The sequence below is a fragment of the Triturus cristatus genome, chromosome 10 (assembly GCF_964204655.1).
Source record: "Triturus cristatus chromosome 10, aTriCri1.1, whole genome shotgun sequence".
Taxonomy (NCBI): Eukaryota; Metazoa; Chordata; class Amphibia; order Caudata; family Salamandridae; genus Triturus; species Triturus cristatus.
Window position 1 is genome coordinate 855,816,644 of NC_140593.1, and position 14,055 is coordinate 855,830,698.

Below are 14,055 nucleotides of genomic sequence, written 5' to 3' on the forward strand. Positions count from 1 at the left end.
AGATACCTCTCTGTCTTCCTTATGTAAATTAAAATTCGCAAGGGGGGACCAATGACAATCTGCTCCTCCCACATAACCAGGAAGCCCTGTTGAACATGTCTGCCTGTGTTGTTGCAGGGACAGTGCCTTCTCCGCCCAAAAGGTGGCAGGAGAGCCTCACAACAAAGATGGGATCAACTGCTTAATGAGAAACCAGCACGGCAGTTTGTGTGATGGAGTGCAAATTTAACTGAAGGTGTGCCTGAGGTGTCCCTTCCAGGAATACATGGAATTGTGATTGAGGGCCCAGCCTGATCGTTGCTGGATTTCTCGTCATATGTTACAGGTCCGTGCAAAGATTGTGGTGTGTGGGAATGCACTGCAAAAAACAGGACGATTTAAGGGTGTAAAAGAAACCTGTCAGAAGTGGGATTTGAACCCACGCCTCCATGAGGAGACCAGAAGTCTCAGTTGCACTGAAGATCAAGCTCTCTTGAGTCTGGCGCCTTAGACCACTCGGCCATCCTGACAGCCCTGGGTATGCACAGATCTGACTCTTCTGACTGCACCTGCCAATGTTTGCACTTACAACGTTCACAGCAATGTCACAAGTGTAAAGACCCCACAATACAACATGGCATGACAAAAAAAAAGCTAGGCACAAGAGCGACCACTGATGGATGCGGATTACTTTGTTTCGTCTTGCAAAAGTAAAGGAAGTTTCCCATGGCTCGCTGGGTTCAAGGACCGCCTCTTCTTAAGCTTGCATTGAGATAATAAGGTTTTAGAGGGTGCACATAAAAGCAGCTCATGCACAGTGTTTCTGCCCGGTCTCGAACCGGGGACCTTTCGCGTGTTAGGCGAACGTGATGACCACTCCACTACAGAAACTCACTTGCTGTGTTTTACTGTTAGAGCAAGGTTCCTCTCAAGGGTTCTCTCTACTTCTATTCTGCTGTATCAGCAGCCACTCAGAAAGCGAGGAACAAGTGTGAAAACTGCAGAGATATCAGCCAACATACTTGCAATTAGACGTATTAAAAATTGACTTATGCAGGCATCGACAGACAAATATCTGATGCCTAAATGCCAGCAAGTACAGCTTGGGAAAGCATCACCTGGGACACACACAGACTAAGCATGAAGGCAGAAAAAGCACGGTGATCCATGTTTCTTATGAGGTTCAAAATATTTTGTGCAACAATGCGGCGAGTGTAATGAGAAATAGTCAGGCATTGTCAGTTTTGAGTAGGATTCGTATGTTTACCTCTGAAAAAGGGCTCGTCCGGGATTTGAACCCGGGACCTCTCGCACCCTAATCGAGAATCATACCCCTAGACCAACGAGCCGAGGCACACAAGAGTCGCCTTTCGCACCGGCTCCGGGGGTTATTGGCAGCGAGTTAGTGAATGCTTCACCCAAAGCAAGCAACTGCACATGCTGCTCTCTTCTGCAATATGGTTGCTGTCTTTTCCATGGCCGTCATCGAACAAGAAATGAAAATGCCTCTATCCTTCAGACATTTTGTTTGTTCTAGGTGTATGCTCTCGGTGAGGTCAATAAAACCATTTCTGCTCTCATGCCTTGCTTTCATGAAGTAGGCCCAACCTTCAGTACACAAGGACGTGCAAACGAATAGCGCAAACTATCGTCACTTCTCTTTTTGAGCTGTCACTGATACCCCTGGAGCACAGTACGTCACGCTGGTGAGGGATAGACAGCTTCCATTATCTCAGCTTTCCTATAAATTGAGAGAGTAAATGCAAACTGTGTGAAAAACAGAAAACTGCTCTTTCTGCCCGGTCTCGAACCAGGGACCTTTCGCGTGTAAAGCGAACGTGATAACCACTACACTACAGAAACAGACACGCTTGCAGGAATCTTCTTGGCATGTAGTGGGCTGGAATGCACAGACCAAGGGCCAATGTCCATGAAGCTCAAAGTTGGACCCTCCTTACCCGATCTCTTTCTTTGGAAGAAAGGAACGAGGACCCCTTTTATTCCAAAAGGCGATTTTAAAACCATACCTGAAACCACACTAGAAAAACACTTTGCATTTAATTTTCCTACACTGATGGTCCACCCCAGAAAAGCAGTTGCAAAGAAGTCCGGCACTGAAATTCTATACGCCAAAAGTGGGAAATAGCGTAGAGGGAAAGGAACTTTCTCACCATACACGGCGTCTTATAGCATTGAAAAGAAGAAATGGCCCTATATAATAAGAAGCCTAAAAATAATTCCACAGCATGGGCTCGTCCGGGATTTGAATCCGGGACCTCTCGCACCCGAAGCGAGAATCATACCCCTAGACCAACGAGCCTGATTCCCCAGTTGGCATTTTAAGCAATTTCCGATGCGTCTTTCAGAAACAAAGCAGGGCTATTTGGCTGCTCTCTCTCTATGTGAACCACAAAAAGTCATGTTTTCTCTCAAGGTGTTGTTTTTTTCACTCTTGCAAGGAAGGGATCAGTCGATATCCTAGCTGCCAGAGAGCAGAAAAAAGGCGCTGATGAGAACTGTGGCACTTTCTGGCACTTGTACTCCTCTGCAAGTCCTGGACACTTGCCCCATAGACTTCCACCCCAGATGCAAGGGAGGGCCTGCCAATTCTTGCTCCTAAGACAGAGGCATTTGATTCTTGGATTCAAACACGCTCACTCAGCGCTCGATCAGGCTCGATCAGGCGAGATTTATATGAGTGGCTCGCAGGACTGAAACACTAACCTGGGAGCCCCAGGGTGGCTAAATTCCCAGGATGGCCATTTTTGGGCATGTCACCTCCTTTCCTCCTGCCTCAATCTAGAATTGGCTGCAAATCACAAGATAGAGTTCAATGTCCGTGTGTACTGCCTAGTCCCAGATACCTCTCTGTCTTCCTTATGTAAATTAAAATTCGCAAGGGGGGACCAATGACAATCTGCTCCTCCCACATAACCAGGAAGCCCTGTTGAACATGTCTGCCTGTGTTGTTGCAGGGACAGTGCCTTCTCCGCCCAAAAGGTGGCAGGAGAGCCTCACAACAAAGATGGGATCAACTGCTTAATGAGAAACCAGCACGGCAGTTTGTGTGATGGAGTGCAAATTTAACTGAAGGTGTGCCTGAGGTGTCCCTTCCAGGAATACATGGAATTGTGATTGAGGGCCCAGCCTGATCGTTGCTGGATTTCTCGTCATATGTTACAGGTCCGTGCAAAGATTGTGGTGTGTGGGAATGCACTGCAAAAAACAGGACGATTTAAGGGTGTAAAAGAAACCTGTCAGAAGTGGGATTTGAACCCACGCCTCCATGAGGAGACCAGAAGTCTCAGTTGCACTGAAGATCAAGCTCTCTTGAGTCTGGCGCCTTAGACCACTCGGCAATCCTGACAGCCCTGGGTGTGCACAGATCTGACTCTTCTGACTGCACCTGCCAATGTTTGCACTTACAACGTTCACAGCAATGTCACAAGTGTAAAGACCCCACAATACAACATGGCATGACAAAAAAAAAGCTAGGCACAAGAGCGACCACTGATGGATGCGGATTACTTTGTTTCGTCTTGCAAAAGTAAAGGAAGTTTCCCATGGCTCGCTGGGTTCAAGGACCGCCTCTTCTTAAGCTTGCATTGAGATAATAAGGTTTTAGAGGGTGCACATAAAAGCAGCTCATGCACAGTGTTTCTGCCCGGTCTCGAACCAGGGACCTTTCGCGTGTTAGGCGAACGTGATGACCACTACACTACAGAAACTCACTTGCTGTGTTTTACTGTTAGAGCAAGGTTCCTCTCAAGGGTTCTCTCTACTTCTATTCTGCTGTATCAGCAGCCACTCAGAAAGCGAGGAACAAGTGTGAAAACTACAGAGATATCAGCCAACATACTTGCAATTAGACATATTAAAAATTGACTTATGCAGGCATCGACAGACAAATATCTGATGCCTAAATGCCAGCAAGTACAGCTTGGGAAAGCATCACCTGGGACACACACAGACTAAGCATGAAGGCAGAAAAAGCACGGTGATCCATGTTTCTTATGAGGTTCAAAATATTTTGTGCAACAATGCGGCGAGTGTAATGAGAAATAGTCAGGCATTGTCAGTTTTGAGTAGGATTCGTATGTTTACCTCTGAAAAAGGGCTCGTCCGGGATTTGAACCCGGGACCTCTCGCACCCTAATCGAGAATCATACCCCTAGACCAACGAGCCGAGGCACACAAGAGTCGCCTTTCGCACCGGCTCCGGGGGTTATTGGCAGCGAGTTAGTGAATGCTTCACCCAAAGCAAGCAACTGCACATGCTGCTCTCTTCTGCAATATGGTTGCTGTCTTTTCCATGGCCGTCATCGAACAAGAAATGAAAATGCCTCTATCCTTCAGACATTTTGTTTGTTCTAGGTGTATGCTCTCGGTGAGGTCAATAAAACCATTTCTGCTCTCATGCCTTGCTTTCATGAAGTAGGCCCAACCTTCAGTACACAAGGACGTGCAAACGAATAGCGCAAACTATCGTCACTTCTCTTTTTGAGCTGTCACTGATACCCCTGGAGCACAGTACATCACGCTGGTGAGGGATAGACAGCTTCCATTATCTCAGCTTTCCTATAAATTGAGAGAGTAAATGCAAACTGTGTGAAAAACAGAAAACTGCTCTTTCTGCCCGGTCTCGAACCAGGGACCTTTCGCGTGTAAAGCGAACGTGATAACCACTACACTACAGAAACAGACACGCTTGCAGGAATCTTCTTGGCATGTAGTGGGCTGGAATGCACAGACCAAGGGCCAATGTCCATGAAGCTCAAAGTTGGACCCTCCTTACCCGATCTCTTTCTTTGGAAGAAAGGAACGAGGACCCCTTTTATTCCAAAAGGCGATTTTAAAACCATACCTGAAACCACACTAGAAAAACACTTTGCATTTAATTTTCCTACACTGATGGTCCACCCCAGAAAAGCAGTTGCAAAGAAGTCCGGCACTGAAATTCTATATGCCAAAAGTGGGAAATAGCGTAGAGGGAAAGGAACTTTCTCACCATACACGGCGTCTTATAGCATTGAAAAGAAGAAATGGCCCTATATAATAAGCAGCCTAAAAATAATTCCACAGCATGGGCTCGTCCGGGATTTGAATCCGGGACCTCTCGCACCCGAAGCGAGAATCATACCCCTAGACCAACGAGCCTGATTCCCCAGTTGGCATTTTAAGCAATTTCTGATGCGTCTTTCAGAAACAAAGCAGGGCTATTTGGCTGCTCTCTCTCTATGTGAACCACAAAAAGTCATGTTTTCTCTCAAGGTGTTGTTTTTTTCACTCTTGCAAGGAAGGGATCAGTCGATATCCTAGCTGCCAGAGAGCAGAAAAAAGGCGCTGATGAGAACTGTGGCACTTTCTGGCACTTGTACTCCTCTGCAAGTCCTGGACACTTGCCCCATAGACTTCCACCCCAGATGCAAGGGAGGGCCTGCCAATTCTTGCTCCTAAGACAGAGGCATTTGATTCTTGGATTCAAACACGCTCACTCAGCGCTCGATCAGGCTCGATCAGGCGAGATTTATATGAGTGGCTCGCAGGACTGAAACACTAACCTGGGAGCCCCAGGGTTGCTGAATTCCCAGGATGGCCATTTTTGGGCAAGTCACCTCCTTTCCTCCTGCCTCAATCTAGAATTGGCTGCAAATCACAAGATAGAGTTCAATGTCCGTGTGTACTGCCTACTCCCAGATACCTCTCTGTCTTCCTTATGTAAATTAAAATTCGCAAGGGGGGACCAATGACAATCTGCTCCTCCCACATAACCAGGAAGCCCTGTTGAACATGTCTGCCTGTGTTGTTGCAGGGACAGTGCCTTCTCCGCCCAAAAGGTGGCAGGAGAGCCTCACAACAAAGATGGGATCAACTGCTTAATGAGAAACCAGCACGGCAGTTTGTGTGATGGAGTGCAAATTTAACTGAAGGTGTGCCTGAGGTGTCCCTTCCAGGAATACATGGAATTGTGATTGAGGGCCCAGCCTGATCGTTGCTGGATTTCTCGTCATATGTTACAGGTCCGTGCAAAGATTGTGGTGTGTGGGAATGCACTGCAAAAAACAGGACGATTTAAGGGTGTAAAAGAAACCTGTCAGAAGTGGGATTTGAACCCACGCCTCCATGAGGAGACCAGAAGTCTCAGTTGCACTGAAGATCAAGCTCTCTTGAGTCTGGCGCCTTAGACCACTCGGCCATCCTGACAGCCCTGGGTATGCACAGATCTGACTCTTCTGACTGCACCTGCCAATGTTTGCACTTACAACGTTCACAGCAATGTCACAAGTGTAAAGACCCCACAATACAACATGGCATGACAAAAAAAAAGCTAGGCACAAGAGCGACCACTGATGGATGCAGATTACTTTGTTTCGTCTTGCAAAAGTAAAGGAAGTTTCCCATGGCTCGCTGGGTTCAAGGACCGCCTCTTCTTAAGCTTGCATTGAGATAATAAGGTTTTAGAGGGTGCACATAAAAGCAGCTCCTGCACAGTGTTTCTGCCCGGTCTCGAACCGGGGACCTTTCGCGTGTTAGGCGAACGTGATGACCACTCCACTACAGAAACTCACTTGCTGTGTTTTACTGTTAGAGCAAGGTTCCTCTCAAGGGTTCTCTCTACTTCTATTCTGCTGTATCAGCAGCCACTCAGAAAGCGAGGAACAAGTGTGAAAACTGCAGAGATATCAGCCAACATACTTGCAATTAGACGTATTAAAAATTGACTTATGCAGGCATCGACAGACAAATATCTGATGCCTAAATGCCAGCAAGTACAGCTTGGGAAAGCATCACCTGGGACACACACAGACTAAGCATGAAGGCAGAAAAAGCACGGTGATCCATGTTTCTTATGAGGTTCAAAATATTTTGTGCAACAATGCGGCGAGTGTAATGAGAAATAGTCAGGCATTGTCAGTTTTGAGTAGGATTCGTATGTTTACCTCTGAAAAAGGGCTCGTCCGGGATTTGAACCCGGGACCTCTCGCACCCTAATCGAGAATCATACCCCTAGACCAACGAGCCGAGGCACACAAGAGTCGCCTTTCGCACCGGCTCCGGGGGTTATTGGCAGCGAGTTAGTGAATGCTTCACCCAAAGCAAGCAACTGCACATGCTGCTCTCTTCTGCAATATGGTTGCTATCTTTTCCATGGCCGTCATCGAACAAGAAATGAAAATGCCTCTATCCTTCAGACATTTTGTTTGTTCTAGGTGTATGCTCTCGGTGAGGTCAATAAAACCATTTCTGCTCTCATGCCTTGCTTTCATGAAGTAGGCCCAACCTTCAGTACACAAGGACGTGCAAACGAATAGCGCAAACTATCGTCACTTCTCTTTTTGAGCTGTCACTGATACCCCTGGAGCACAGTACATCACGCTGGTGAGGGATAGACAGCTTCCATTATCTCAGCTTTCCTATAAATTGAGAGAGTAAATGCAAACTGTGTGAAAAACAGAAAACTGCTCTTTCTGCCCGGTCTCGAACCAGGGACCTTTCGCGTGTAAAGCGAACGTGATAACCACTACACTACAGAAACAGACACGCTTGCAGGAATCTTCTTGGCATGTAGTGGGCTGGAATGCACAGACCAAGGGCCAATGTCCATGAAGCTCAAAGTTGGACCCTCCTTACCCGATCTCTTTCTTTGGAAGAAAGGAACGAGGACCCCTTTTATTCCAAAAGGCGATTTTAAAACCATACCTGAAACCACACTAGAAAAACACTTTGCATTTAATTTTCCTACACTGATGGTCCACCCCAGAAAAGCAGTTGCAAAGAAGTCCGGCACTGAAATTCTATACGCCAAAAGTGGGAAATAGCGTAGAGGGAAAGGAACTTTCTCACCATACACGGCGTCTTATAGCATTGAAAAGAAGAAATGGCCCTATATAATAAGAAGCCTAAAAATAATTCCACAGCATGGGCTCGTCCGGGATTTGAATCCGGGACCTCTCGCACCCGAAGCGAGAATCATACCCCTAGACCAACGAGCCTGATTCCCCAGTTGGCATTTTAAGCAATTTCCGATGCGTCTTTCAGAAACAAAGCAGGGATATTTGGCTGCTCTCTCTCTATGTGAACCACAAAAAGTCATGTTTTCTCTCAAGGTGTTGTTTTTTTCACTCTTGCAAGGAAGGGATCAGTCGATATCCTAGCTGCCAGAGAGCAGAAAAAAGGCGCTGATGAGAACTGTGGCACTTTCTGGCACTTGTACTCCTCTGCAAGTCCTGGACACTTGCCCCATAGACTTCCACCCCAGATGCAAGGGAGGGCCTGCCAATTCTTGCTCCTAAGACAGAGGCATTTGATTCTTGGATTCAAACACGCTCACTCAGCGCTCGATCAGGCTCGATCAGGCGAGATTTATATGAGTGGCTCGCAGGACTGAAACACTAACCTGGGAGCCCCAGGGTGGCTAAATTCCCAGGATGGCCATTTTTGGGCATGTCACCTCCTTTCCTCCTGCCTCAATCTAGAATTGGCTGCAAATCACAAGATAGAGTTCAATGTCCGTGTGTACTGCCTACTCCCAGATACCTCTCTGTCTTCCTTATGTAAATTAAAATTCGCAAGGGGGGACCAATGACAATCTGCTCCTCCCACATAACCAGGAAGCCCTGTTGAACATGTCTGCCTGTGTTGTTGCAGGGACAGTGCCTTCTCCGCCCAAAAGGTGGCAGGAGAGCCTCACAACAAAGATGGGATCAACTGCTTAATGAGAAACCAGCACGGCAGTTTGTGTGATGGAGTGCAAATTTAACTGAAGGTGTGCCTGAGGTGTCCCTTCCAGGAATACATGGAATTGTGATTGAGGGCCCAGCCTGATCGTTGCTGGATTTCTCGTCATATGTTACAGGTCCGTGCAAAGATTGTGGTGTGTGGGAATGCACTGCAAAAAACAGGACGATTTAAGGGTGTAAAAGAAACCTGTCAGAAGTGGGATTTGAACCCACGCCTCCATGAGGAGACCAGAAGTCTCAGTTGCACTGAAGATCAAGCTCTCTTGAGTCTGGCGCCTTAGACCACTCGGCCATCCTGACAGCCCTGGGTATGCACAGATCTGACTCTTCTGACTGCACCTGCCAATGTTTGCACTTACAACGTTCACAGCAATGTCACAAGTGTAAAGACCCCACAATACAACATGGCATGACAAAAAAAAAGCTAGGCACAAGAGCGACCACTGATGGATGCGGATTACTTTGTTTCGTCTTGCAAAAGTAAAGGAAGTTTCCCATGGCTCGCTGGGTTCAAGGACCGCCTCTTCTTAAGCTTGCATTGAGATAATAAGGTTTTAGAGGGTGCACATAAAAGCAGCTCATGCACAGTGTTTCTGCCCGGTCTCGAACCGGGGACCTTTCGCGTGTTAGGCGAACGTGATGACCACTCCACTACAGAAACTCACTTGCTGTGTTTTACTGTTAGAGCAAGGTTCCTCTCAAGGGTTCTCTCTACTTCTATTCTGCTGTATCAGCAGCCACTCAGAAAGCGAGGAACAAGTGTGAAAACTGCAGAGATATCAGCCAACATACTTGCAATTAGACGTATTAAAAATTGACTTATGCAGGCATCGACAGACAAATATCTGATGCCTAAATGCCAGCAAGTACAGCTTGGGAAAGCATCACCTGGGACACACACAGACTAAGCATGAAGGCAGAAAAAGCACGGTGATCCATGTTTCTTATGAGGTTCAAAATATTTTGTGCAAGAATGCGGCGAGTGTAATGAGAAATAGTCAGGCATTGTCAGTTTTGAGTAGGATTCGTATGTTTACCTCTGAAAAAGGGCTCGTCCGGGATTTGAACCCGGGACCTCTCGCACCCTAATCGAGAATCATACCCCTAGACCAACGAGCCGAGGCACACAAGAGTCGCCTTTCGCACCGGCTCCGGGGGTTATTGGCAGCGAGTTAGTGAATGCTTCACCCAAAGCAAGCAACTGCACATGCTGCTCTCTTCTGCAATATGGTTGCTGTCTTTTCCATGGCCGTCATCGAACAAGAAATGAAAATGCCTCTATCCTTCAGACATTTTGTTTGTTCTAGGTGTATGCTCTCGGTGAGGTCAATAAAACCATTTCTGCTCTCATGCCTTGCTTTCATGAAGTAGGCCCAACCTTCAGTACACAAGGACGTGCAAACGAATAGCGCAAACTATCGTCACTTCTCTTTTTGAGCTGTCACTGATACCCCTGGAGCACAGTACGTCACGCTGGTGAGGGATAGACAGCTTCCATTATCTCAGCTTTCCTATAAATTGAGAGAGTAAATGCAAACTGTGTGAAAAACAGAAAACTGCTCTTTCTGCCCGGTCTCGAACCAGGGACCTTTCGCGTGTAAAGCGAACGTGATAACCACTACACTACAGAAACAGACACGCTTGCAGGAATCTTCTTGGCATGTAGTGGGCTGGAATGCACAGACCAAGGGCCAATGTCCATGAAGCTCAAAGTTGGACCCTCCTTACCCGATCTCTTTCTTTGGAAGAAAGGAACGAGGACCCCTTTTATTCCAAAAGGCGATTTTAAAACCATACCTGAAACCACACTAGAAAAACACTTTGCATTTAATTTTCCTACACTGATGGTCCACCCCAGAAAAGCAGTTGCAAAGAAGTCCGGCACTGAAATTCTATACGCCAAAAGTGGGAAATAGCGTAGAGGGAAAGGAACTTTCTCACCATACACGGCGTCTTATAGCATTGAAAAGAAGAAATGGCCCTATATAATAAGAAGCCTAAAAATAATTCCACAGCATGGGCTCGTCCGGGATTTGAATCCGGGACCTCTCGCACCCGAAGCGAGAATCATACCCCTAGACCAACGAGCCTGATTCCCCAGTTGGCATTTTAAGCAATTTCCGATGCGTCTTTCAGAAACAAAGCAGGGCTATTTGGCTGCTCTCTCTCTATGTGAACCACAAAAAGTCATGTTTTCTCTCAAGGTGTTGTTTTTTTCACTCTTGCAAGGAAGGGATCAGTCGATATCCTAGCTGCCAGAGAGCAGAAAAAAGGCGCTGATGAGAACTGTGGCACTTTCTGGCACTTGTACTCCTCTGCAAGTCCTGGACACTTGCCCCATAGACTTCCACCCCAGATGCAAGGGAGGGCCTGCCAATTCTTGCTCCTAAGACAGAGGCATTTGATTCTTGGATTCAAACACGCTCACTCAGCGCTCGATCAGGCTCGATCAGGCGAGATTTATATGAGTGGCTCGCAGGACTGAAACACTAACCTGGGAGCCCCAGGGTGGCTAAATTCCCAGGATGGCCATTTTTGGGCATGTCACCTCCTTTCCTCCTGCCTCAATCTAGAATTGGCTGCAAATCACAAGATAGAGTTCAATGTCCGTGTGTACTGCCTAGTCCCAGATACCTCTCTGTCTTCCTTATGTAAATTAAAATTCGCAAGGGGGGACCAATGACAATCTGCTCCTCCCACATAACCAGGAAGCCCTGTTGAACATGTCTGCCTGTGTTGTTGCAGGGACAGTGCCTTCTCCGCCCAAAAGGTGGCAGGAGAGCCTCACAACAAAGATGGGATCAACTGCTTAATGAGAAACCAGCACGGCAGTTTGTGTGATGGAGTGCAAATTTAACTGAAGGTGTGCCTGAGGTGTCCCTTCCAGGAATACATGGAATTGTGATTGAGGGCCCAGCCTGATCGTTGCTGGATTTCTCGTCATATGTTACAGGTCCGTGCAAAGATTGTGGTGTGTGGGAATGCACTGCAAAAAACAGGACGATTTAAGGGTGTAAAAGAAACCTGTCAGAAGTGGGATTTGAACCCACGCCTCCATGAGGAGACCAGAAGTCTCAGTTGCACTGAAGATCAAGCTCTCTTGAGTCTGGCGCCTTAGACCACTCGGCAATCCTGACAGCCCTGGGTGTGCACAGATCTGACTCTTCTGACTGCACCTGCCAATGTTTGCACTTACAACGTTCACAGCAATGTCACAAGTGTAAAGACCCCACAATACAACATGGCATGACAAAAAAAAAGCTAGGCACAAGAGCGACCACTGATGGATGCGGATTACTTTGTTTCGTCTTGCAAAAGTAAAGGAAGTTTCCCATGGCTCGCTGGGTTCAAGGACCGCCTCTTCTTAAGCTTGCATTGAGATAATAAGGTTTTAGAGGGTGCACATAAAAGCAGCTCATGCACAGTGTTTCTGCCCGGTCTCGAACCAGGGACCTTTCGCGTGTTAGGCGAACGTGATGACCACTACACTACAGAAACTCACTTGCTGTGTTTTACTGTTAGAGCAAGGTTCCTCTCAAGGGTTCTCTCTACTTCTATTCTGCTGTATCAGCAGCCACTCAGAAAGCGAGGAACAAGTGTGAAAACTGCAGAGATATCAGCCAACATACTTGCAATTAGACATATTAAAAATTGACTTATGCAGGCATCGACAGACAAATATCTGATGCCTAAATGCCAGCAAGTACAGCTTGGGAAAGCATCACCTGGGACACACACAGACTAAGCATGAAGGCAGAAAAAGCACGGTGATCCATGTTTCTTATGAGGTTCAAAATATTTTGTGCAACAATGCGGCGAGTGTAATGAGAAATAGTCAGGCATTGTCAGTTTTGAGTAGGATTCGTATGTTTACCTCTGAAAAAGGGCTCGTCCGGGATTTGAACCCGGGACCTCTCGCACCCTAATCGAGAATCATACCCCTAGACCAACGAGCCGAGGCACACAAGAGTCGCCTTTCGCACCGGCTCCGGGGGTTATTGGCAGCGAGTTAGTGAATGCTTCACCCAAAGCAAGCAACTGCACATGCTGCTCTCTTCTGCAATATGGTTGCTGTCTTTTCCATGGCCGTCATCGAACAAGAAATGAAAATGCCTCTATCCTTCAGACATTTTGTTTGTTCTAGGTGTATGCTCTCGGTGAGGTCAATAAAACCATTTCTGCTCTCATGCCTTGCTTTCATGAAGTAGGCCCAACCTTCAGTACACAAGGACGTGCAAACGAATAGCGCAAACTATCGTCACTTCTCTTTTTGAGCTGTCACTGATACCCCTGGAGCACAGTACATCACGCTGGTGAGGGATAGACAGCTTCCATTATCTCAGCTTTCCTATAAATTGAGAGAGTAAATGCAAACTGTGTGAAAAACAGAAAACTGCTCTTTCTGCCCGGTCTCGAACCAGGGACCTTTCGCGTGTAAAGCGAACGTGATAACCACTACACTACAGAAACAGACACGCTTGCAGGAATCTTCTTGGCATGTAGTGGGCTGGAATGCACAGACCAAGGGCCAATGTCCATGAAGCTCAAAGTTGGACCCTCCTTACCCGATCTCTTTCTTTGGAAGAAAGGAACGAGGACCCCTTTTATTCCAAAAGGCGATTTTAAAACCATACCTGAAACCACACTAGAAAAACACTTTGCATTTAATTTTCCTACACTGATGGTCCACCCCAGAAAAGCAGTTGCAAAGAAGTCCGGCACTGAAATTCTATACGCCAAAAGTGGGAAATAGCGTAGAGGGAAAGGAACTTTCTCACCATACACGGCGTCTTATAGCATTGAAAAGAAGAAATGGCCCTATATAATAAGAAGCCTAAAAATAATTCCACAGCATGGGCTCGTCCGGGATTTGAATCCGGGACCTCTCGCACCCGAAGCGAGAATCATACCCCTAGACCAACGAGCCTGATTCCCCAGTTGGCATTTTAAGCAATTTCCGATGCGTCTTTCAGAAACAAAGCAGGGCTATTTGGCTGCTCTCTCTCTATGTGAACCACAAAAAGTCATGTTTTCTCTCAAGGTGTTGTTTTTTTCACTCTTGCAAGGAAGGGATCAGTCGATATCCTAGCTGCCAGAGAGCAGAAAAAAGGCGCTGATGAGAACTGTGGCACTTTCTGGCACTTGTACTCCTCTGCAAGTCCTGGACACTTGCCCCATAGACTTCCACCCCAGATGCAAGGGAGGGCCTGCCAATTCTTGCTCCTAAGACAGAGGCATTTGATTCTTGGATTCAAACACGCTCACTCAGCGCTCGATCAGGCTCGATCAGGCGAGATTTATATGAGTGGCTCGCAGGACTGAAACACTAACCTGG

The 14,055-nt window shown here is 47.0% G+C and overlaps 8 non-coding genes across 8 annotated transcripts; all 8 read right to left on the bottom strand.

The window, feature by feature from the left end:
- Positions 1-397: 397 nt before the first annotated feature.
- Positions 398-509, bottom strand: TRNAL-CAA (transfer RNA leucine (anticodon CAA)). Its single transcript has 2 exons — positions 472-509; positions 398-443 (listed from the first exon to the last, which is right to left on the bottom strand). It is a non-coding gene; the product is annotated as a tRNA-Leu (tRNA).
- Positions 510-797: 288 nt separating this feature from the next.
- TRNAV-AAC (transfer RNA valine (anticodon AAC)) lies at positions 798-870 on the bottom strand. The gene has a single exon. It is a non-coding gene; the product is annotated as a tRNA-Val (tRNA).
- A 2,764-nt stretch (positions 871-3,634) lies between these two features.
- On the bottom strand, positions 3,635-3,707 carry TRNAV-AAC (transfer RNA valine (anticodon AAC)). The gene has a single exon. It is a non-coding gene; the product is annotated as a tRNA-Val (tRNA).
- Positions 3,708-6,071: 2,364 nt separating this feature from the next.
- Positions 6,072-6,183, bottom strand: TRNAL-CAA (transfer RNA leucine (anticodon CAA)). Its single transcript has 2 exons — positions 6,146-6,183; positions 6,072-6,117 (listed from the first exon to the last, which is right to left on the bottom strand). It is a non-coding gene; the product is annotated as a tRNA-Leu (tRNA).
- A 288-nt stretch (positions 6,184-6,471) lies between these two features.
- TRNAV-AAC (transfer RNA valine (anticodon AAC)) lies at positions 6,472-6,544 on the bottom strand. Its single transcript has one exon. It is a non-coding gene; the product is annotated as a tRNA-Val (tRNA).
- Positions 6,545-8,908: 2,364 nt separating this feature from the next.
- TRNAL-CAA (transfer RNA leucine (anticodon CAA)) lies at positions 8,909-9,020 on the bottom strand. The gene is made up of 2 exons: positions 8,983-9,020; positions 8,909-8,954 (listed from the first exon to the last, which is right to left on the bottom strand). It is a non-coding gene; the product is annotated as a tRNA-Leu (tRNA).
- A 288-nt stretch (positions 9,021-9,308) lies between these two features.
- TRNAV-AAC (transfer RNA valine (anticodon AAC)) lies at positions 9,309-9,381 on the bottom strand. Its single transcript has one exon. It is a non-coding gene; the product is annotated as a tRNA-Val (tRNA).
- Positions 9,382-12,145: 2,764 nt separating this feature from the next.
- TRNAV-AAC (transfer RNA valine (anticodon AAC)) lies at positions 12,146-12,218 on the bottom strand. Its single transcript has one exon. It is a non-coding gene; the product is annotated as a tRNA-Val (tRNA).
- Between the last annotated feature and the right edge of the window lie 1,837 nt (positions 12,219-14,055).